Consider the following 22,997-nt stretch of genomic DNA (forward strand, 5'->3'; position numbering starts at 1 on the left):
AACACGTATTTGCCCTGAGTATTGTTTTTAGTCTCAGTGCACAAGATTGTTCGAGAGAAGAGAGAATATGTGTGCCTCTGTTGGAGACTGTCAACATAGACAATGTTTGTGTGTTGTGCATGTGTGCAAGTTACGTGTTAATCTGACTTCGGAACCACACTACAAGACAGTACCACATTTATCGCAGTTAATTCACCACGGACATAAAAGACTTGTAGAATATCCAATATTACCACGGACATTTAAAGTCCATTGTGAGTAAATGGTTTTAACAACGAGCAAAACCGGTCTGTAATAGAACATGTTAAAATAATAACACGCAAGTAAAGCTTGTTGCAGTTATTTGATATGATCACGAAGATAGCCCGTTGTTGAAATAAATTTAATCACAGCGCCTTCTTGAAATCAATCACGGTATATGAATGTTGTAGATTAATTTATTTAATATTACTCCAAATTTGTTATCAGAACCAACTCTATCTTAAACCCAATCTATATACCAATTCCAGATCTGATACCACCAACCACCCAGTCTCACCCATTCGCTTCCTTCGGCGGTTTCTCTGAAATCTCCAAACTACTCATTTCTCTCTCCAAAGCCCCGCCCCCCTCTTCTTCGAAATCACAACCGTCTTCTGTCTGGCGCCCACACAAGAACTCGTCACTGATGTAGAGCCCGCTGGAAGCTTTCCCTAGAGAACGACATGTCGGTCGCCGTCCCCATGGCCTCGCCCAGTCGCCGGCTCGACTTGGATGACCAGCCATTCCTCAATTCCAGGATTAGTATGTCTCTCGATTTCTTTGTAAAGATATTAAAATTTAATTCCGTTCATTGAAATGATACCGGATTATTCTGCCATTAAAGTGTAATTATGAATAAGTATTTTTTTTTACAATTCGATTTTGGCTAGATGTGATAAATATTAAAGCTTTACTTAGTTTTGGTTCAATACGATAAGGTGCAAGAGAAAGGGATATGTTGATAACTAGGAGGCAAGCATGCCCAAGCATAGAACGAGTAGTGTGAAATTTGTTGGGGTCGAATTGTGCCCTGACAATGTGGCTATTGCCATGTATTTTGTTCAAGGTGTCCTAGGCCTTGCAGGGCTTGCTGTCTGAACGAAATCAAGTGAAAACTGGAAAACTCGTTGAAAACTGGACAAACTTTAAACGTTCATAACCTCTTCAATACTGAACGAAATCAAGTGATTCAAAAACAAAAATCATATTTCCCGACGAGACGAAGAGAATGGTACCTTTTTTCAACGGCTAACTCGTCGTGGTTTGGCTGGAAAGCAGCTCGAAAGTAGCTATCTTGGTCTCGAGCCATTTTTTGGCCAAACCACGGCAATTTAGTCATCAAAAGGGGTACCATTGTCTTTGTCTCATCGAGAAGTATGATTTTCTTTTTTGAATCACTTGATTTCGTTGAGTATTAAAGAAGTTATGAACATTTAAAGTTTACCTAGTTTCCGGCAAGTTTTTTAGTTTCCCCTCAGACCAGTCAACTTTGAGGCTATTTTCCGGCCATCTCCGGCAACCATTAGGCTTCCAAATAGGTATAATCTTATTCTACACTTTCCTATCTTCATTTTGATATATTATGGGTCGATTTGGTTAAGAAATGATTGAGTTATGAAGCTTTGAAAATTGCCCAAACTTCCGACCAAGAGCTCCGAGACATAATGGAGTTTTTAACAGAAGGACCAAAATGATGGATAGTGCACAATTTCAGGGACCACTTCTATTGATTTGAAATTTCAGGGACCAAATTGATGTGTTATGCAAATCTCAATGATCATTTTGGCGATTTAGCCTTGTTTGAAATTCTCTCTTTATTGACCTAAAGGGCAATTTTGACAAAGTCAACCAAAAATTTGAGAAAAGTCTAGGGCTTAGACTAGTTTACGTCACTTAATACTATGGTCTAGTAGTATTATTTTTTATTTGTAAATGAGAGGTCTTAGGTTCGATTCTAACCAAAAGCGAATTTGAACCACATTATTGCTAGTCCATTGTGAGGCTTAGCCTACTCTCTCACTCCCTTAGTATAAATAATATTGATTGTTCAAAAAATAAATAAAATAGTTTATCGTTTTGCCAGTCAATACTATAGTCTGGTGATATTTATCTTTATCGGTAAGTAAGAGGTTTTATGTTCGAACTTGTGAATGACAAATTCAATACCTAATGAAATTGCCTACAGTATCATTGTTATCTTTGATTTTGCATTTTGGTTGCAGGAAACATTCTTCTTCGAGTTTTAGGGTTTTGTTCTTCCTAGCTTTTTCTGGGTCAGGTATATAATTTATCTCTTTGGTGTTTTTTTTTTTTTTTTTTTTTTTTTTTTTTTTTTTTTTTTTTTTTTTTTTTGGTTTTTTGATTGTTTGTGCTTCCATTTTTCCCCCAAACTTTAAAAAAAAAAGGGGAACACTGTTGATTAGTTTTTGGGTTTTGCTTTGTATGTTTCGGTTTTGTACTGTGAGTGAGGAATTTTTTATTTTGGTGTTTTAATTAAGGGCTAAACATTTCCAGCAATACAAATGGATGATCATGATTAATTTTTGGGTTTAATTTAGCTTTTGATTATTGTGGATGAGTTGCGAAACTTCTTTTCGATTATGTGATCTGTGCCTGTTATGTTGTTCTTATCTTGATTATATTTGGTTGAGGTCATGATGATTTATGAGTTTTTTAAAAATATGATCCAGGTTTGAGCATTCTGGTTAGCAGGCCCGCTTAGTTGAATCAGCTAAGTTTCATGTCTGACATCGACGTACTGCTTCTAATGCATTTGGTATGTTTTCTGTTGACTCGTAACTCATCTGAGAGATCATTTTTTTATTGAATTCAATTGAATAAGTTTTTTAATTGAAAACCTGGGTACCTAGATGCTCCAGAGATCATTTTCAATCATCGATACAATACTGTTGTAATTTAGTAGTTGTGCAGTTTGAGAATTGGTGTGTAGTTGTTCCTTCAGCAACCTGACTAACCTGATATACTCAAGAAACCAAGCAAAACTGCTTATCTGGGCATTATTGACAACCTAAATGCTTTGGTTTGGCTTGGCTATAATTCATATGAATCTGAAGTCGTTAGTTCTGGTGTTAGGAACATGGTCTTTAAGATCTGATTTAACAACCTGGAGCAATATGCATATATACTGGTGAAAATATAAGGTTGTGAGTGTGGTACTGATTCTTTCTTTGTATTAATTGAGCTTATAATATATTTTAAGGCCTCAAATATAGATTTGTTTTCCGTATCAATTCTTAACTTATCGGTGTTAATAGAATTGATTTGGTTTTGTAGATCAGAATTTTTAAACAATAAAATTAACCTGCAAATTCAGTTCAGGTATCAATGCTTGCGCTTATTTAGATTGTTGAATTCATCTTTACCTTTACTAGATTTTATTTTTCAATGTTGTTTGATGCATTATCGTGTTACTTTATTATTAATAAAATTAATTTGGTTTTGTAGATTAAGATTTTTTAGCGAGAGAATCAAGTTCAAAATTCAATTGAGGTATGAATCTTTTTGCTTATTTGGCCTGTTGAATTCATGTTTGCCTTTGATGCATTTTATTTTTTACAGTTGTTTGGTACATTATGGTATTAATTTCATTGTAATTTTATGGATTTGAAGTCGTTATTTGGATTTTGGACTGTGAGAAGGATCTGGTGGGTATAAAGCTTCACTGCTTTGTATTGCAGCTCATTTTGATAACATTTATAATGGTATATAATCTGCTGGATTAATATTCCAGTTTAATAGTGTTGTTTATTATGTGTGACAAGTTATATTAGTAACATTTACACTGTTATCTGTCGTAGTTAGACTTGCTGACCATTTTTATCCTGTTTATGACATTTTTGTGCTAGGGTTTTTGAGCTTTGTTACTTACCCTTTCGTTTTTTTTTTTGGTTGCTTGATTTGTTTTGCAGGTTGCATTTGCAAAAGGGAGAACAACATCTTAGATAGTTTTTGTGCTTATGAAACATTTGAGGGTAAGATTCACATGGTTATTTAAATCTGTGGGTTTTGTTTCTTTGATTTTAAAATGGAAAAAACTTAACATTTTTTTTCCCTAGATTTTAATTAGAATGTGTTGTAAAACTTTTTATGCATTGCTGTGGTTTATTGTAATAAGTTGGCAACTATGTATAAGGAGCTATTAGTTTTGGATTTACAGAAATTAGGTGTTCAATTAGTTGAGATTATTTGGTTTCCCTTCAATTTTCTTTGCTTTCTACTTTCTCTTATTGTCATGTATTTTTGTGACTTATTCTTATTCTGCGGTTTGGTATTATGTTAGTTTGGCAGAACATTATTATTTAGTCAGTGGTGGTTCTGTTTATACCCAGAAAATGGTTAGCTAAAGTGTATTGACACATGGTCTTTTTTATCAATGTGTTGTAAATTTTTTTTATATGTTGTGGTTTACTATGGTAACTTTTAGCAAGTATGTATGGGGGGAAATGCTTTTGCTTTCCCCTATTTCCCTTTTTTTTTTTCGCAGAAAAAAAATTTCATGCAATATTTTTCTGTTTTTGTTAAAATAATGTCCTGATGTGATTAAGTGCCTAAAGGTTACACATTTGGTCTTAAGTGTTATACTCTAATATATTAAGTATACATGAAATATCTAATTTATCTTATTTATTAGCTGTATATATGCTGCTTAGCAACTTGATTAGCTGAAAAATTTGGCCAGCAAGGCAAATTTTTTTATGCTAAAACTGTTGCAGAGATGTTAGTTAACAAAAAGTGGGTCACTGTTTTTATCTTCTCAATTAAGTTTTAGAGAAACATTTACAATTTTTTGAGGCATTATTTCATCCTTTTTCCATTTAAGTTTTCATTGGCATTTCATCTTTATTTGAATTCTTTTTTTTCGTTTCAAATTAACATTGCTTCCCACTTGACTACAGGCTTTCTGTCACATCCCGGCCTAGGCCCACACCACAACCCGTGCTCGACTCCACCGTAACACGATATTGTCCGCTTTGGGCCCCGACCACGTCCTTATGGTTTTGTTTATGGGAACTCACGCAAGCAAAACTTTCCAGTGAGTCATCCATTCTGAAAATGCTCTGGTCCCTTGCTCACTTAACTTTGGAGTTCCGACAAGCCTTGATTTCGGTTGGGGTGTGTCACTTTCTGTACAGATTTCATTTTGTGGCAGAAAAAATTCATTATATGTAACTATCATTAGTCAAATTCAAACTTAGCAATAAGATAACTTTTTAATTATATACCTATTAATTCTCAATTCCGTCATCAGAATTGCTCTTAATCTCAGTTTCTCAATTCTTTAGTGTCTAGAACACCCATTCCAAAACACTAGCTTCACTCTTACTAATAGACTTTATCTTTTATGTTTAGCATAAAATAGATAACAATGCATGATAATGAATTACAAATTGTTTTTTATTTCTTATATTCAAATTTAGTTTTTGCTCTTTCATCCTACGTATGCCTCCATTTTTCCATCCATCTCAACTAATTATTATATATTATTTATTAACTGCCATACAACCTTTTTTTAACACTTTATTTTACAATTTTAGGAAAAAAAAAAGAAAAAAAAAAGCTAATTCAGCAAGGGATTTACAACGTTGACAAATACATTTTCAAGCAATGAAGACACAAATATTCAAAGGTATGTAAAATTAATTAATACTTTGTTAACTTTGTTTTATTGACGTTCTACGTTTAATTACAATTTTTACTAAACTTTGTTTTATTGGCGAATTAGCTATTACTAATACACACACACACACACACACACACTAGCTTCTTTTCACTAGAGATAAAAGTATAAAAGTAGACATTTGCACTAGAGATATACCCTCTCCACATATTTTAATCTAATATGTTTTTTCACAGATTTACAAAATATAGGCAGGATTTATCTTTAGTGGAAGGACGTCTGTTTATACTTTTGAATATTGGCCTTAAATCTTTCACTAGACAAATAAATAATAAGCCATGTATTCACAATAAGTTAGAAGAAGAAAGTATCTATATAAATTAATAATAGTTAATTCCTCTGAAGAGAAAAGACAGAAATGTTTATGCTTACTCTAGATAATCAAAACTAAGTTTATCAATTTACATAAATCTGATCCGTCTTAGAGCACCATTTAATTTTGTTTTAAAAATTATAAAATTGGCAAATACACTGCTATTTAATCATAGCATGATTTGCAACACTTTTGTAACTCTTATATAACGCTATCACTAGATATATTTTATTGCATAAGACACCAATTTCCATCTTTGTTGTACTAAATTGCAACAAACTTATCTTTTCTTAGACGTTATTCAAATTCTCATTCCTCGTATGTATCCAATTTCACTTACTCTTTATTTCTCAATACATTTGTCTGTATAAATTAATATAACATTAGCCAAAACTGAACAACTTACAAATTATGCTCAATCTATTTTTAATAATTTTTTTAATTGTTATTACCTACGAATTTTCTTATCTCGTAGCAACGCGCGGGCATCATTTCCTAATTTATATACACTAAAACCCAAACACTCGGTTACTGTTCATTAACAGTAAAGTGTTGAAATTGCCCTCCAATTGCTCTTTGGCATTGTATTTTTTTCGTTTCTATACAGCGAAATGGTGGACTTACCCTTGCTGGCCACGCTTCTCTCAACGCTGCACCTTCTGTTTCTCGACTCTTCTACTTCATTCCACTCTCTCATTCAAAAAATCAGATCGCTCATCGCTTCTTCTACAAACCTCTACTTCGACTACAACTTCTAAATTTTTCCTTTTGTGTTCACTTATCTCTCTCTCAAATGTCTGCTTCCATCGCACTTGAACTCCTTCCGTCGCTTTCAAACGCCGGCTAAGGTATCGACCACCCCTTCTCTATCTTCTTCTTACGCTTCTCCTATGCAAATCTCAGCATAAAATTAGTTTTCATGTGTCCTTAAATGCTAATCTTTTTCCTCTCTCTAAAATCCATCTAAAAAAATGTATAATGGGTATTGTTTCTCTCAGCAGTTACTCGGAGAAGTCTGTGAAGGGTCAATAGGACAAGATGGATTGCGTTTCAAAGTGCAAAAGTTACAGGGCCTGCCTCTCTATGCGTTTCCAATCTTCCAAAAATCATGTTCGTGGAGGCGATTTGAGAAGGATTTGAAGCTCGGCTACAGAGATTTGATTCAAATTGGTGGATTTGGGTAAGAAACTAAGAAACCCTAATACTGTCTTTTGGTTTTAAGAGAACTATCATAAAATCCCTCTGAAGTGTTTGTGATTTCCAAATCTAATCAACTTTTCTTAAACTCATCCCTTTCCCATGTAGCAAATCACAGCTCTAAAATATTCCAATTAATTAATTAATTAAGTATCATGAGCTTTTTTTATCGTATTACTTCCATATATCTTTTGTTGCAATGGATTTGAAGTTTCCTGGGCTTGGATTCTTGGAGTATTCCCTATGTTTGCTGCTAAACAACTGCCTTTCGTTTGCTATATCGCATGGTGTTTACGACTTGTTGCAAAACTGAGTTCTCTTCATATTTGTTGTTGTTTTAAAATGCATAATTTACTGCAACTAAATCGTTTGGTTGGTTTATATTTTAGAATCCTATTGTATTCAGTGATTTTATGTGTTATATTATGTCTTTTACTGCAAAACTGAACTTTATTTTTTCGCTTTGTGTGCAGTTCGAGCTGACTATATGAGTACCCAAATTGTTACTCGCAACTTGGTAAACTTCCATACTAAATCTTACTTCTTTGAAACCTTTCTTTTAGTTTTAGCCTTTTTAATGTGGAATATTGGTGAAAATAAGAAGTGTATTCAATGTGCACAGTTGTTATATTAATGTGCTTGATTTCAGCCTTCTCTTCTGAATTCCTAAAAGAGTGGTATCGTTCTCTCATTCACTTCCTTCTTCTTTCAATACATACTTGGTTACAATTTCATTATTTTTGTTCAAATGAGTGATGGAGATTTCAAATAGGTTGTGCACTCTGTATTCTGCAGTTTATAATTCCCCTCCTCATTTGAGTTTTCCTTATCATAAGTATTTATGATCTTATTTTTCATCTTGCACTCTGTGTGAAGTGTTCCTTGTAATAGCAGTGTATCTTATGGTGGGTTTATAATAGCAAATGTGAAGTATTGTTTCTAATAGCACTGTATCTCATTTTATGTCATAAAATAAGGAGGGGAATTTTGAATACAGTTTTCAATTCAAATTGTATGTGAAGTGTTGCTTGTTGTTGTTATTGGTTTTTTTTTTCATACAATTATCATCATTTGGTCATAGCTGCTCGAGTTTGAGTAGTTTGTGTCCAACTTTCGGATTGTACTTTCTGTTGACAATGATCTCATTGTTTTTGATGTGGGACAAGGTTTGAAGTTGGAGAGACCAAGAACTGGGCACCCTCTACAGATTGCAGTACTACTATTGCTAAGATCTATTTCAGTTCCTCTCTACTCTCTTAGTCTTCATAACTTGCTTTTTATCTGTCTATCAATCTATCTTTCTTCACATTTATATATTAGAATAGACTTAAACCACTTACTACTTGATTATAAGGCTATTTCCTTTAGCATTTATCTGTGGAATGATCCATGTGGTTTCACCAATGAACTCACATCCTTGGATGGCAAGAGGACTCAATAGAGCTCAGTATATAACTCAAAATCTAGTAAGCTCTTGGATGTATACTACTTGAAATCAATTAAAATCTTACGATTAAAATACTTATGGAATTACCGTCTATGATATCATTTTCCAGTTCATTGAAATGTGGCGAAGATTGTCCATGCTCATTGCTCCTCTCATCCGTACGCATGCTCCTCTCTTTTTTTTACTCTTACCATTTTTTCTTTTTAAATTGTAATATTTTGTATATGTCTTTTATAAATGCTTTCAACTTTGAATTTTGGTTTTGTAATGGCATACAATTGCACCTTGATGTTTGTAGATTACAATTTTTTCGTTTCACTGTAGGCTTATATCTTCTACACTCTTGAGCAAGAATATCAGATTGTATATATGTTTTGACTTCACATTTGTTGGTTTTATTTCAGTAGTTTTATGGGTGATACAATTACGAAGGTACTGTACGAAGTTACAGGATTTCATGCGAACTTTCAAGGTTGGACTCTTGGTCTTTCTCTCACTTTTTACTTGAATGTTGATCGGGCTTTAAGTATTGTTACTTAATTATTTTATTTTATTATTTTTCTCAATCAAATTTTTTCACTGAAAAATTCAGTTTATATTCATCAATAAACAAAAATAAGTTAATGTTAGTGATGTGTCTTTCTATCTGTACGTTATCTCACTTAGTTTGGGGTTAACTAATAATTAGGACTCATAAGAAATTTATAATCCACTCATGGGAAAAGTTTTTCCCGCACTAATCACTACTATAGTGTTAACGTCTGATTAAATTGGGTAATCATTAAAAAATTCAGAACAAAAGCTCATTGTAACCTCCTCCCTCCCTCCCTCCCTCCCTCCCTCCTATTGCATTTGGGTTTTCTCATGTTTCTCTTTCTGTTGATCTAATTTGGGGTGAATTTGTTGAATTTTGGTTGAATTGGAATGTGGGTTTAATTGTGTTGAGTTTTTATTTAACTTCTAGAGTTAGTGGATTCAAAATTAAGAAATAGTAATTGGTTGTAGTTAATCATATAAAAGATGTGTATTATTTTCATGTTGCATGTGAGATGTTAAAATACAGTAATTTTATTCTTAGTCTTGCTGTTAAAAGTTGTTTCATTGGTGTATATACACCCTTTTTTGTTGTGGATCAGCGGGTCCAGCTCAAGATATAAATAAAAGAATACAAGCTCTTAAAAAAAAAAAAAAAAAAGGTATAATTTATTAACCCTTTTGGCAGGTTAGGAATATGTACTCCTTTCCTTGCTTCGGTATGACTATAGAAATTGTTTGGCAGGTTAGGAATATGTACCCCTTTTCTTGGGGTTTTCAGTGGTGTTTTTAATAGAATTACAGATTTGAGTGATGAGTTTTTTCAATGGTGTTAATTTTTTAACGATTTATGATGCTATTTGTAAAATTTAGTCAGATTTTTTTTATTAACAACTATTATATCGTTTTTTATTCCAATTCGCAATCACGTCGTTTGTTAAATTTAAGCTTGATTATTTTAGTAAATTTTTTTACCTTATGTCCAAATACATATACAATACTGTATATGTATAGTTTTCATAATGTTGCTGAGCATTTTGAGTGTGCATTTTTTGTGTAGAGAGTGAAGAATGTACTGTTCACAAAGGCAAAACAGGGAACAACTACTACTTCATATGGGAAGTAAGAGGTTAGTTTAATTGTAATTTTTTTTTATTTGGTTAAATTCGAAGTTGGTTGGCTTGCATCAAATTCGGTCATTTGCTGGCACAGGTTGAAGTCACTGGTTTTATTAATGCTGGTGACCGAAATCAATCCAAGTTAATGTTAATACGATATCACTATTTTTGTTATGGTGAGGACCAAGAACTTGTAACCTTTTCTTTATCTCTCATTTTTTAAATTAAGAAATTTACTTTTTTATACCTCTTTTGTGATCATTTACTCAGAATTTGTTAATTGTTTTAATATGTATGAGGTAGGATTTCTACGTTCATTTCTCATCTTTAGAGATTGCTGGATTTCATGTTGTCAAATAGTTTATGGATTTTTCATATTAAGTGTGTCAATATGTTATTGCAGTAATTCAATTAATGTGATATAAGTTGATGTATTTATGCCTTTAAACATAAAAAAATTCACATAATTTTTAATCCCGCAGCAACACGCGGGCAAAACTTTCTAGTGTAAAACGATAATTGCGTTATATATGTAGTTGTAGACATAATCTAATGGTTGTTGTCTTCCATTAACTTTTATTCCTTAAACATCATCAATTCATTTAATCCGACGGTCAAAAATTGAAAGGGTTTGTAAAAGATAAAAAGAGGTGTATGGTTAACACCACCCTATTTCTATTTCAAAGTCTTTTTTTTTTTTTTTTTGAACAAACAATATTATCTGCACTAAAGAGGAGGGGTGAGCTTAGCTTTACAATGAGCTAGCAATAATGTGGTTCAAATTCGCATTTGGCGAGAACAGAACCTAAGATCTCTCACTTATAAGTGAATAAAAATATTACTAGACCGTAGTCTTCGAAGTCATATTTTAGCATAACTATTGGCAGTTGCTGGTTAAAGGACCAATATGATTAGAAGTTAGAACATAAGTAATTACCACCAAAGCATCCATTTTCTGAGGACATCAACCATTTCTTTACAAGATCCATTTGTCTCCCATACAGTCACATATAAGTTGATAAACCAGGAGGATAATGCAGACTCATTATACAGGAGGGAACTTTAACACATAAATCATAACTGACTACTTAAACTCATAGGACCCCAATAGAAATCCTCCACGCACAACTGCAACCCCCCTCTCCCATTGTAAAACGGAAAATTATGGACGGTGAATGAAATAGTATGTTTGTGAGATAGTAAGAACGGAAGGGGAAGCCGCAACAATGAACTATGTCAATGACCGTACCTTATTAAATTAGGCACGACCCAAGCTTTTTCTGATAATATAAAATAAATAAAGTTTGTTGAGCCGCTTGTTTAGTGGCACAGCCCAAGAATGGCTTAGGCCCATATGACACCTATAGGTGTTAGACCGTTTGATACCTTTAGTTTTTAGGGGTGGGCATGAGAACCTAGAATCAAGAAACCATACCTTTAGTTTTTAGGGGTGGGCATGAGAACCTAGAATCGAGAAACCATACCTTTAGTTTTTAGGGGTGGGCATGAGAACCTAGAATCAAGAAACCATACCTTTAGTTTTTAGGGGTGGGCATGAGAACCTAGAATCGAGAAACCGAATTGAACCATGACAAAAAAAAAAAAAAAAAAAAAAAAAAAAAATTGAAAAATGAAAATTTGTGTTTGTTGACCAAAAAAAAAAAAAAAAAAAATTTGACAAGAATTGAATTGAGTCGATTTAGACTGGTTTCGATTCAGGTTCTCAACTTGAAAAAACTAGCAGGACCGAACTGAACCAACTAATAGTAATTTAATTTTTATTTTTATTTTTTAATAAACGATATTATCTATATTAAGAGGAGGGGGTGAAAATTTATTTTTTATGTTTTTAAATATATTCAATAAACAACCCATTTAACAGGCCCTTAAAGGGATCCCCATTTTTTTAAAAAAAATTGCGGATACCCTCTTGACCATTAGATTTGACTTTAATGAAATTCTGTGGTTGAGATTAAATCACAAGCCACATAATCTCAACCACAAAATTTCATTCAAGCTAAATCTAACGGTTAAGAGGATGTCCCCACTTTTTTTGTAAAATGGGAATCCCTCCCTACAGGCTTCCACCCATCTAATACTTATCTCTTGCAAAGGCCTACCAAATTTAACTAAATCGAAGGTCCAAAGGCCCATAACCTAACTAAACCCTAGTGACTATATGTCTCTTCCTCTTCCTTTTCTTTATGCAGTCTAGCCACCAAACCAGTCTCACATTTTGTCTCTCCCCCTTTAGAGCCAGTCTCTCTTTTCTTCTCTACCATTTCTTCTCTCTCTTTCCTTCTTTGCCCTCTCGTTTCTTCTCTACCAGTCTCACAAATCTTGCAGGTTTATGTTTTTACCTTGTACACTTCCAGCAGTTTGGCTCAAATTTGTAAGAATTTGTTGGTGGAATCATACTGTTGGACGTTGAAGCAGGACTCGAAGGAAAAATATATCTCTACAATAGAATGCCAGAAGAGTACTTTGGTGTCTCAAGCCCCTTAAACAAAAAAAATAAAACAAAAAACAAAAAATTAAAAAAACGTACAGTTAGAACAATAAACTCAAGCGTAAGAGTGGAAAGGTTCTTAAAAAAGAAGAATAAAGAAAGTATAACGTGGGAGAAAGGATGGATCACCACGTTCAGTTTTGCAACTACATTCAGCAGTTACCCTTTCGGTTTTGCAGACTACCACACTCGTACGTGGGATAATGTTCGTTTTTGTAGACTCCGACACTCCAACACTCCAAAGTGGGATAAAAGGGGTAGAAACCAACGTCCAGGTCACCGATTCTTCTTTTTTCAATTTTTTGCTTTGAGATTTGCGGTAATTCCTCTCCCTCTCTCCCTCCCTATCCCAGGTGCTCAAATGAAATTAATCTGGGTATAAGCTTCCGTTTTGCTTTGAGGTACACAGTGTTTGCTTTTGTTTGTTTTGCTTGCTTCTGTTTTCTCCACTGATAAAATTATTTGTATTTTTACGATGCCAAGTTTGGTAGCAAGAAAGCGCCGGAGCCGCAGCAAAACGGGCAGTCCACTGATGGTGCGGTGAGTAATCGGAGTAGTTCACATGAAGAGAACAGGTAGTGGATTTGATCTTATCATGTGGTGCATTGCATGGACTTTGTAGAGTTGGACTCATTTGTTCTTCGATTTTGTCTGTTTTTCAGGCAAAAAACTCGGCAACTCCTTCAAATGGAGTCTTATCTGCATGACGTGTTAAATTTCATTGAGGATGTCTTCTGGAAATTCCAGTGCGAGGGTTCTATGTGATGTTCCCGTGGATGAGGAAGCGATGCAAAGGCATCTTTAAATTCATATGCCTTCTGGAAATTCCAGTGTGAGGGTTCTATATGTTGTTCCTGTTTGCACCTAAAATGTGCACCATTTCACTTATTTGGGCCATTTGGGTAAAATATGGCATTTGGAGGATTAATGTGCAACAAGGCTAACTTGGAAAGATATTTGGCTGCAAGTGGAGTTATTTGACGTTATAATATTGCTTTTCCCATTTGTTTGGGTGGTGGAGGTTTCCCAAGAACTTTGTTTAAACAACAATTGCATGTTTTCCTAATGCAAGTAGATGGGAAGACACAGACATTCTGACAGAGGATACATGATGAAAGAGGCTAACTTGCTTCTTTTAATTAATAGTTTATTGCAAGTGGTGAAAACATGTGGTGGAAATGCAAGTTCCCATTTTAATATTATTTCACAATGCAAGCTGGCCAAGCTTTTTCCGGGCAAGTTCATTGTTCTCAGCAAGGGGGTTCTTTCAGATCTCTATATAAAGAAGCAGAGGTAGAAGGATTATGGACACTCAAACAACCAATCAATCAACTCTACTCAAATCAACTCATCAGCTTCCTTGTAGACATTTAGCTTCTAACCAATCATCCATTGCTTTCCTTGTTTATTAGCTCTGCTGTTTACTAGTAGTATCGATCTCATATTAGTTTATGTACAACTCATTTTCAGTCATTTAAATTACAAGCAATCTACAAAACCAGTCATTTATTTTCCTCTGTCATTCAGACTTCCAGCAACCTTGTGATTTAGTTGTTGTTACATTTCTCCATATAAGTAAAGTCCTTATCTTTAAGGCAAAGAAAGAACCCTGATTTGAGTCACTCCCACTCAATGACACAATCTCTTGGTTTGAAGTCGAATTTAGGCGCAACCTCAATCATTCAAATCCCGTCTGCTAGCGGCATCTAGTAGTGGCACGCTCGCACCCACCAGTTTCATGTTTGAGTAAATTCCCGGCATGCCCGAGAGGCCCATGGTGAATATAGGGAGCAAACAGTTCCCGTGGATGAGGAGGCGATGCAAAGTACGATTTAATTTTGACGATGGAGTTCGTTTCTTTTTTCTATTTTACTCGTGTCTTTTTTTCATTTATGTTTGACTGGATTTTGATAATTTGATGGTGGTCTTTCGTTTCTCATATGGATGCTTCGCCTCCATGACTTAGGTTAGAAAATTTTTGTCTTTTAAATTACTCTTCTCTCGGTAGAGAAGAATATATAGCTCAGTTGAATATCAAAGTGCGCGATAAACAATACTACAAACTAATAGAAATATTATTAAACAAATAAAAATGCTGAAACGGCTACAAAACCGTAAGGCGTTACATTGTGACTAACTTGTTTCTCAAATTAAATTACAAGTAATATTTATAGAGAACTAAACATAAGAAACCCTAAGTTGGATGGGTTAGGCCCAATTCTTAAACTAACAAGGAAAACCCAAATACTAATATTTTCCAACACCGCTTGTCAAACTCATGGCAGTGTACGACATGGGTTTGCAAACAAGCAGATGTGGACTGGCTCCGTTAGGCGGATTGGCAGGCATGCAATCTTGACTTGACTGAACTTGACTTGACTGGCGAACTTGATTTGACTGGATTGGCAAACTGATTCTTACTGGAAAACTGATTTTGACTAGTGTTGAGAGTATGGAAAGAACCCGTCACTAAACGAACGAGGTTTCCATATCTCAATTGTAACGTCAACAAATTCTGACAACTATCACTTGAGTGGTCAACACTCCAAGCACCCGAGGAACTGTTGCGGTCAGCAACAACATACTCCAAACACAAACCCAATATCAAACGTGGGCCCAAAGAAAAAAACAAAAAACCAACAATTTCTTCTCCTGCCCGTGTGGGCCTAAAACACAATTTTTATTTTAGAAAAACTAATGAAAATGACTTGAAAACTTTGAGTTTTAATAATAAGGACAAACTAAAAGATAAAGTGAATAGTACCATGATTGACTTTTTAGTGTAAAAATGTGGTTTTTCGTTAAAGTAAACAATACCGTGGGTTTTTCGTTAAAACTCCCTTTTTTTTCTTCCTTCTCTCTGCCTTTCTTCAATTCATGCAAAACCAATTGTAGCAAACCAAAAAACTTCTAGTGCAAAGTCAAACTGCAGAAGGGGACTTCATAGGATTGTGACAAATCCGACTTGTACGAGTCGGTGCGGGTACGGTGAACGGGTGGATGTAGCAGCGGAGATGGTGGTGCGGGTTAGAATGCAGGTGATCCAAGGCGAAGACGAACTCGATCAGAGTTTATGGTTCTCGGGTCTGGGCTTCGTCAAACAAGCAAGTGACCAGAGGCAAATACGAACGGCGGGAAAGGACCAGAAGGCCGTCAACACAACTAAAAAAATTATCACTTTTTTTCCTTGCAAACTGTCAAACACAACTAGACAATTTGAACACGAACGACAACGGACATAAGCAAACGGATACCAACCCAAAGCAGATTACATCCCGAATGATGAAACCTGCTCTGATACCAAGTTGAATATCAGAGTGGGCGATAACCAATACTACAAACTAATAGGAATATTATTAAACAAACAAAAATGCCAAGATGGCTACAAAACCCTAAGGGTGTGTTTTTTTGCCCTCGTTAAAGTTCACTAGACTAGACTGCTTTATTAAGACTACTAATCCCGTGTTTGGTGCAAGCTGGACTAAACTTAAATGGGATTAAGTCGGACTCGTTCCGACTAAGTGCTTCGCTAAGTCATCCTTGTGAGACCCCCTAAAAACCACGAGATTGCTAATCTCGTCTCCAACATCGTTTGCATACCTTTGTCGTTTGCAACTCCTACTCCCTTACCCCTGCCCAGATCTGAAACCCACACCCACCCACTGCCTAAATCTCAAAATCCAACATCTAAAATTCCCCCAAAAGCACATGCAGACGAATCTCCCAAACAAATTCAAAACAAAAACGCAAAATCAAAAGAAAATCCTAAAATTTTCCGAGAAAATTAGAGGAGGCATTGGGTGGTGAGCTCTGATGAATCCTTTGCACGAATCCTCTTCATAAGGAAAAAAGGGAGAGGTTAGGGAGAGAGTGGACGTTGGAAAAGAGGGGATGGGAAGGAGATGGGAAGAGGAAAATAGGGAGATGTATATGGAGAGTGGAAGAGAATTCTAGAAAATGGTGAACTAGATAAAAAAGGGATATGGGGGGAGAGAGAGAGAGTAGCGGAGGAAAGAAGAACATGTTAGAAAGAGGTGTTTCTAGAAACAAATAAAATGATAGATTAATACTAACATATTAATAAATAGGAATCAGATAATGTAATATCTAAATTTGATAGTTATCCTATTTTTTAGTTTGATACTGTATCAAAAGCTTGATTAAGCCAATCCATCTTAGTCCTTGAAGCTGATCCAGTTCGAGATTATCCGGTGCAACAAACACACCCTAAGAGGCTACATTGTGACTAACTTGTTTCTCAAACTAAATGACAAGCAATATTTATAGAGAACTAAACATAAGAAACCCTAACTTGGATGGGTTAGGCCCAATTCTTAAACTAACAAGGAAAACCCAAACACTAAAATAAATATAAATACTAATATTTTCTAACAAGCTCTTCTCTGCATTGATATTAATATGCAAGTTATTGTTATTGCATATATTGTTTCCTCATGTTATCTTTTCTTTTGTCAAAAAAATTATTGTGTTCTTGTTTTTTTTGGTTTATGTAGGAATACGAAGAAAATTTAAAGTGGATTTCAACAAATCGAGAATGGACACAAATGATAGGAGCAAGAATTTAATTTTACATAATGAATAGCATTTGTGACCTATATAAATTAATTTGATTTGCTTCTGTATCTCCAGTTAATGCTTGACTTCACGTATAAAGACATTCTTGATTTCTTGGTTTATTCATTTGATACCTTTCATAATGTAGGTTACAAATTATAAATGATTATAAGAATGTCTTTATGCGTGACCAAATGTAAAAAAGAAAAAAGAACTTCATAAGCCGTACGTAGCGCACCGTGATGTAAAAAGGCATTTTGCAAGTGCATGAGTACGTGCAAAAAGGTTAGTATAAATAAAGCTTTTTATATTAACATCCTACATATTGTTGAATACATGGTACACCACACAATTGCTTTTACAATTAAAATTTAGAGACGTTTTGATATAGGCACCTCGTTTTTTGATTTTTTTAGACTAAACATACACTCCTTATAAAAATTTGATCAAACATTTTCCTAAAATTTTGGTTATTAATTTCAACTTTTCATATAAATTCAACTTTGTTTAGAATTTTAATTTTTCACGACTTCTCTTGAATATTTCATTTCGTTTCCAATCGCGAATTCTTTGAGCCACTCGTAAACAACGTTAAGTTGATTGGTCTCCTTCTTCAAAGTACTTTGACATTGATAGCTGATAGTACCTACCTGGCAACAGGTACATAACACGCGGCAGGATTCAAATCCTAAAAAGACACGAGTTACACACAAAAACAAAATGAAAGACGTAGCTTTACGCCATAGGCCCACAGGTATAAGTTTCAACCCGTCGTTTTCGTACTCGCTCTTCGTATGCGGAGGCACCCATGCCCGACAAAGACGACAACGTTGGCTAGCATCATGCGTGGCAGAATCTTCAAACCACCCATCGTCTGCAATTGCGAATTCTCTGAGCCACTCGTAAACAACGTTAAGTTGACTGGTCTGCTTCTTCAATCCCTATTAAGACACGAATTACACACAAAAAATGAAAGATGTAGCTTCATGCCATAGGCCCATATAAGTAGATTGAAAGATGATGTGTGGAATTGAATGACGATGTGTGTAAAATGGATGATATCACATGTTTCTATATAAAACGATTGAATGATGATGTGTGTAAAAATGAGGATATCATATGTTTCTTGAGATACGACTCATATATTTTGTATTTGTGTTTATTTTTTATTTTAATGGTTTATATTATGTCCATTGGTTAAGTTAACAATTAATACAATTCAAATTCAAACTCGAACCGTTAAAATAATTGGTGATACGACCTGACACATTAAGAAATTTGTTGAAGCATGAAACTTCATTTCAAATAAGGTATCCAAAAGTTAGTGATGAGGATTGTTAGAATGAGTTTGATAAGGGAGGTATGTACAATTATTGAAAAAGTCAGTCTCTGGTTTAAACTGATACTTGTAGTTGACACTAAATCAATCAGTTAATTAACATGTCACTAACGAGTCTACCCGTTTCAACCCGAACCCATTAATGCTCAACTCAAATATTTAATTTTTCATATTGTATAGTTTTATGTTAGTACTGTGTTGTTTGCAATATTGTCAAGTCTATCTCGTATATTTCCAATAGTTTGGCTATGAATTTGTTGGTGGAAACATACAGGTTGAATGTTGAAGTAGGACTCGAAAAAAATAATATATAATTCGGTTTACAATCGATAACCGGTCAAACCGAATTGGAACTGCAGGAACTGAATTGCTCAGGTTCATTAAGAAATTTAAGTAAAACCAAACATTTCGGTTTGGAAAGTTATTCGGACCGAATCACCGACGTTTTCTCTGCGTCCACATGTCTCAGAAAATGTTTTAGCCACGCTGAGCCACTCGTAAACAATGTCAAGAGAGGGTGAGTGATATAATAGAGAAATTTTTCATTGTGACAGGAATATAAGTGGTACATCAAGTGTTTTAATAGAAGTGATGGGAAATTTTATTCTTTAAGTTATTAACTTTTTAGCACACATATCTCACTCTTTGTATAATGACATGTGATATATCACCTTATGTACCGGTCTCACTGAAAAATCTCTCACCAGAGCTAGAAGAAAAATTACTTGATTGTTCACCTTCAATCCCTTTTAAATTTCGCAAAAAATGTGAGCACCAAAGAGTTGGTTCTTTTGGGCTTCACTGGCCTCTTTCTGTTTTTCTGTTGGTTTCGGCTCTTTTTTGGTTGTGTATATTTGTAAGTTGGGCCTTTGGTTTGCTTGTAATTTTAGACTTGTTGTTTAATAAAAGTTAAGGGAGTTTTAGTTGTAGTTTTGCTACAGTCATTTTCCAAAATAAAAAAACAAAGAGTCGGTCCTTATAAGACATGAATTACACACAAAAAATGAAAGATGTACTGGTGTAGGTTTGAAAGTTGACGTATTTTGAAATTGGGCTGATTGTGGGACTTTAAATAAGAAACGAGACATATTTTTTGTGCTTGTGTTTATTTATTATTTTAATGATTTATGTTGTGTCAATCGATTAAGCTAACAAGTAATACAACTCAAATTGAAATCCGACTTGTTAAAATAATTAGTGACGCTACCTAACATGTTAAGAATTTTTTTTTTTTTTTTGGCGATTGAAGCTTGAAACAAGAATCAACAAGGCCCAAAAATCCAGCTATAATCTTCTATGCATGTACTGTAGGAAATTATTTGCCTTTCCGATAACCAAAAGTTAGTTAGAATGAGTTTGATAAGGGAGTTATGTACAATTATTAAAGGGAAAACTAATAAAAAAAGGTTTGAAAACTTTGAGTTTTAACGATAAAGACAAAATAGAGGGTAAAATGAATAGTACCAGGATTGACTTTTTAGTGTAAAAATGTGATTTTTTGTTAAAGTGAACAGTACCAGGACTTTTTCGTTAAATTTTCCTTTATAATATTAACCGAAAGGGAGCTGCCATTTGTCCCTTGTGCTTCAATCATAAACTTGTTGTCTATTAGCTGCCAAGAAATAATATTTAATTCTATCTTGGGTCTCTGTTTCAACTAACCCAAATCCAAAAAGCCCTTGCATGCTTGGGCTCTTAATATTTTTCAGCCCAATATTAATTAATTACCCAAACACTAACAACTATTAGTGATTAATCAAATACAACACTATCAACTTTTAATGATTAATCAAATACATTAATCATTGTCAACGAATCTAGACCCTTGCATTCTTGGGGTGTTAATATTTTTCAGCCCAATATTAATTAATTACCCGAACACTAACAACTATTAGTGATTAATCAAATACAACACTATCAACTTTTAATGATTAATCGAATACATTAATCATTGTCAACGAATCTAGACAACTAATCAAACAATTGGGTCCATTTTCCAAAAAAAATAATTAGTGACGCTACCTAACATGTTAAGAAATTTTTTTTTTTTTTTTTTGGGCGATTGAAGCTTGAAACAAGAATCAACAAGGCCCAAAAATCCAGCTATAATCTTCTAAGCATGTACTGTAGGAAATTATTTGCCTTTCCGATAACCAAAAGTTAGTTAGAATGAGTTTGATAAGGGAGTTATGTACAATTATTAAAAGGAAAACTAATAAAAATAGCTTAAAATTTTTGAGTTTTAACGATAAAGACAAAATAGAGGGTAAAATGAATAGTACCAGGATTGACTTTTTAGTGTAAAATGTGATTTTTTGTTAAAGTGAACAGTACCGAGATTTTTTCGTTAAATTTTCCTTTATAATATTAACCAAAAGTGAGCTGCCATTTGTCTCTTATCACTTCAATCATAAGCTTGTTGTCCATTAGCTGCCAAGAAATAATATTTAATTCTGTCTTGGGTCTCTGTTTCAACTAACCCAAATCCAAAAAGCCCTTGTATGCTTGGGCTTTTAATATTTTTCAGCCCAATATTAATTAATTACCCAAACACTAACAACTATTAGTGATTAATCAAATACAACACTATCAACTTTTAATGATTAATCAAATACATTAATCATTGTCAACGAATCTAGACCCTTGCATGCTTGGGCTTTTAATATTTTTCAGCCCAATATTAATTAATTACCCAAACACTAACAACTATTAGTGATTAATCAAATACAACACTATCAACTTTTAATGATTAATCATTGTCAACGAATCTAGACAACTAATCAAACAAATGGGTCCATTTTCCAAAAAAAATAATTAGTGACGCTACCTAACATGTTATGAATTTTTTTTTTTTTTTTTTGGCGATTGAAGCTTGGAACAACAATCAACAAGGCCCAAAAATCCAGCTATAATCTTCTAAGTATGTACTGTAGGAAATTATTTGCCTTTCCGATAACCAAAAGTTAGTTAGAATGAGTTTGATAAGGGAGTTATGTACAATTATTAAAAGGAAAACTAATAAAAATGGTTTGAAAACTTTGAGTTTTAATGATAAAGATAAAATAGAGAGTAAAATGAATAGTACCATGATTGACTTTTTAGTGTAAAAATGTGATTTTTTGTTAAAATAAACAGTACCGGAAACTTTTCGTCAAATTTTCCTTTATAACATTAAACGAAGGTGAGCTGCCATTTGTTCTTTATCACTTCAATCATAAGCTTATTGTCTATTAGCTGTCAAGAAATAATATTTAATTCTATCTTGAGTCTCTGCTTCAACTAACCCAAATCCAAAAAGCCCTTGCATGCTTGGGCTTTTAATATTTTTCAGCCCAATATTAATTAATTACCCAAACACTAACAACTATTAGTGATTAATCAAATACAACACTATCAACTTTTAACGATTAATCAAATACATTAATCATTGTCAACGAATGTAGACAACTAATCAAACAAATGGGTCCATTTTCCCAAAAATAAAAAATAAAAAAAAAAATCAAAGAAATGGGTCCACTGTAAAAAAAAAAAAAAGGTAAATTACATTTTACCTCCTCAAATTTGGAGTCAAATTCAATTCCTTACAATATCTTTAAAACATTTCAATTTCATACATTCGTTAGAAAATCTGTTAAGTTAACCGTTAATTCATGACTTGACAAATATGAGATCCCCATTTATACTGACGTGGCTACCATATTTGTACCGCGTGGCTAAACACTTTTTTAAAAAAATTTAAAATATTTATTAAAAAAAAAAAAAAAAAAGGAACCCAGAAATCCCCTTCCCCCTTCGTCTTCCCCACCCCCAAATCAGCGCGCACACACTCTCTCTATCTAATCACCCTCTTCCTCCTCTCCCTTTACCTCACCTCCTGCCACCACTCCCAGGCCTAGAAAGCCCAGCCCAAGCCCGCCACCGCCGTCCAACCAGGTCGCCATGGTCTGCAACAATCTCTCATTTCTCACCTTCGTTCTTCACCTTCTCGGTGACGGGAAGGATGAAGAACTTCCATCGCCATCAGATTTGATAGGATGCAAATCGTGGAGCAGAGAAGGGAGTGGAGGAGGGAAGGAAATGGTTGATCTGGGGAGAGAGAAGGGACGAGAGGTGAAGAGAGTGGAGGAGAGGGAGAAGGTGGGTCGGGGAGGTGAAGAGGGAGGAGTGGATCGGAGAAGGATGGCTCGGGTGGGCAAAGGGTGGATGATGGGGGTGGGAGAAAGGGGTGCTCCGGTGGAAAAGATGG

General features: G+C 34.3%; 1 long non-coding RNA gene across 1 annotated transcript; it reads left to right on the forward strand.

The window, feature by feature from the left end:
* The first annotated feature begins 375 nt into the window (after positions 1 to 375).
* On the forward strand, positions 376 to 10,705 carry LOC137745697 (uncharacterized). Its single transcript, XR_015954343.1, has 12 exons — positions 376 to 783; positions 1,088 to 1,559; positions 2,244 to 2,299; positions 2,712 to 2,797; positions 3,487 to 3,531; positions 3,951 to 4,013; positions 4,938 to 5,074; positions 5,577 to 5,668; positions 8,396 to 8,457; positions 9,079 to 9,148; positions 10,271 to 10,339; positions 10,423 to 10,705. It is a non-coding gene; the product is annotated as an uncharacterized LOC137745697 (long non-coding RNA).
* The last annotated feature ends 12,292 nt before the right edge of the window (positions 10,706 to 22,997 follow it).

Source organism: Pyrus communis, chromosome 12, assembly GCF_041283825.1.
Source record: "Pyrus communis isolate YQ-2024b chromosome 12, ASM4128382v1, whole genome shotgun sequence".
Taxonomy (NCBI): Eukaryota; Viridiplantae; Streptophyta; class Magnoliopsida; order Rosales; family Rosaceae; genus Pyrus; species Pyrus communis.